The sequence below is a fragment of the Dipodomys ordii genome, unplaced genomic scaffold (genome assembly GCF_000151885.1).
Source record: "Dipodomys ordii isolate 6190 unplaced genomic scaffold, Dord_2.0 Scaffold10, whole genome shotgun sequence".
NCBI classification, from domain to species: Eukaryota; Metazoa; Chordata; class Mammalia; order Rodentia; family Heteromyidae; genus Dipodomys; species Dipodomys ordii.
The window spans coordinates 7,542,191-7,545,117 of record NW_012267226.1 but is presented as its reverse complement, the minus strand read 5'-3'; positions in this window follow the sequence as shown (position 1 = coordinate 7,545,117).

Here is a 2,927-nt window from a genome sequence, read left to right as displayed (position 1 = left end):
ACACTGTGGACCCCAACACTGTGGAGGGAAGCAGCATATATACCCACCCTCCCGTCAGGCTCAGGGACCAGGCCTAGGCCCCTGGGACAGTGATGCCTTTTCTCAAGCTTCTGTCAACACTAGTTCAAGGCTGGGCCAGGTAGGTTTCCCATGGTGAGAGTGGCATTGTGGCATCTCTCTTCTCTCCGCTTACTGGCCCCAGTCACTTCCCTCTCTGGTACTCAAAGGCCTCCCTAGAGGCTCTCAACCCCCTGCCCCCATCCCCGACCTCCTACCACTGAGGCATGTCCATAGATCAGGGAGGATCTATTCTTCCAGTTGGAGACTCCAGCTTCTAGCCTGGAGTTCACCCTGAGCCCTTGTGAGCTAAGGACTCGTCCAAGTCATGGGGGAACGTTTAAATATTTAAATCTGAGGCCTTGAGCCATTTACTAAGAGCTGCAGAGTGCAAGCCCCACCCCGCTCTGTCATCCACTGAGTATGCGTGTTTTCTATACTGCGGTTTCTACTATGACCTACTGGGAAACAGAGTCACTCAACTACTGAGCACCTAGGAACACAGGTACAGGCAGCATGCCATTGTCCAGCTCACTCACGCTCAGCGCACGGTGCCCTCTACTGTCCATCCAAGGGAACCCTGGCAGTTCTTGATTTTTTTGTCTGTTTGTTTGATTTTTTGGTAGGATTTTTTTTTTTTTTGGCCCAAGAACCTCCTTCATTGTAGTTTTCTCTCACAACCCAGAGTGCCTGCAATGAGATCCTGAAGGAAAGCTGAGTTGGAAAGGGTCATGTGTAGCACTGAGATGGGGGCGAGATAGAGAGGAAAGGAAAAGAGTGGAAAACTGGACATGATGGCACACGTCTGTAATCTCAGCGTTTTTGGAGACTGAGGTGGGAGGATCAATCTTTGTAGGACAACCTGGGCTATATATAATAAGATCAGATCCTGTCTCACCAAAGAAGAGGAGGAAGAGGAATCTTCCCCAAAACCTGCCTCAGTGCTCAGCACACCTTGGCTATCCAGGTGTATAGTAGGATGTGAATCAGATCCGACAGGTGACTGAAGAAACAGCTGCACTGTCAGGCCAGGCTGGACCAGAGTCTCTGGCTGGTGCTGGGCAGCTCCTGAATCTTACTTCAACAGGATGGGCTAGGCAAGAGAAGAAATATGAGGACCAGGGAAGGGGAGGAGAAAGGCTGCTTCTTCCTACCCTGGGAAGTTGGTGTGAGAATCCAGGAAGGAAGAACGTTAAGAAAGGGAGTAGAGAAAAAGCCTTATAATCAGTGTAAAGGACAAGGAATACAGATTACCAGGCTGATGAAGCACATGTTGACAAAAATCAGGCCTGTGATTCCCTGGCTTGATCCTATAGAGAGAAATCAGATGTTCCCAGACATGGAATTACACACACACACACACACACACACACACACACACACACACAGCATTCACAACTCTCACATGGCCTTGGAGAATCAAAGCATTTGCCTTCTCCCAAACCCCAGCTCCATTCCCAGGTTCTGGCCCCACATGGGGGCAGAGGGCTCATAAGGGATACCTTGTTGAATTCAGGCTGGCCTCCTAGGTTCTGGGCTGGAGGGATGAAGGGGAAGGGGTCCTGGGATGGGCTCTGACCCCACGCAGGAGTGGGAAGTCTTGTGCTTGACAATGGGTTGGACGTTGAAAGGTGGACAATGTGGCAAGTAGAGATCTCTGCAAGTCCCTCAGGGACAGGACATTGGGGCTGTTGTTCCAGGCATCTTGTTGTTAAAGCTGATCTTGCAGGGAACAAGGAATGAGCCTCTATTCCCCTCTCAGGAGAAAGGGAGGCAGGCATCTGAATGCACCACAGTAGATAAAATACATGCAATCAAGAGTCTAAGACAAGGGGGCTCCCTGCTAAGACTGGGTGCCTAGGATGGAGGAAGCTGCAGCTAGACCCCTTCGGCTGGGGCTAACGTTCAGCCCTGGCTCTAGCAAGATCCCAGGCTAGAGGGTAGAGAGCAGGGTAGATAGCTGGTCTTAGAACCAGTTCGTGTCTTTGGTTATGACACTAGTTGTTATGGTAGTGAGGTAGGGATGGAAAGCTGCAGAGGAGGCTGGATGGAAACCTGGCTTCTGTTTCATATCTGTCTTCCTGTATGTTTTGGAGGCATCGCCCGGTTGGACAGATGAGCCTTTCTGCCGTTCTCTAGCTGCTTGCCGCCTCCAGAAGCCACAATCCTTCTCTGCCAACTCTAGAAGTTATAGAAGTGATTGAAGAAAGGAGCAGTACAATCCTATTCTAAAGCTTTCTGAAAGACCAGAGCTGATGTGTACTGAATTCGTAACATACAAATCCCAATGTGCTTACTCTTCTTTCTACCAGCTGAAGACTGCCCTTCCTATCCTAAGGAAATCTCCACCTTCATGACTAGTTGATCTAACTAAAGTTTCAAATGTTCAAATCATTTTCTAGAAAGTGGGCCTTTTTTTTGGTTTTCTTTTATCTTGCCAGTACTGGGGTTTGAAATCAGGGCCTGAATGCTGTCTTTCAGCTTTTCACTCAAGATTAGTGCTGTACCACTTCAGTGACAGCTTCACTTCTGGCTTTTGTGTGATTAATTGGAGAGAAGAATTATAGCTTTTCCTGCCTGTGCTGATTTAGAACTGCTATGCTCAGATCTCAGCTTCCTGAGTAGCTAGGATTGCAGATGTGAGCCATCAGCACCTGGCTAGAAGTTGTTGAATAAACATGGGACAATTAAATACAGAGTCTGATGATGGCTGGTGTTTCCCTTGGTAACTTTCAAATCACTGCTCCTACATACAAACCACTTGCTCTAGGTCACAGTCTTTATTTCATGGCCCTGAGCCCGTATCTCACAGATGACCACAGAAAGCTAAGCCCTACTTTAAAGACTGGGTCCCTCAGACTGAGCCACTC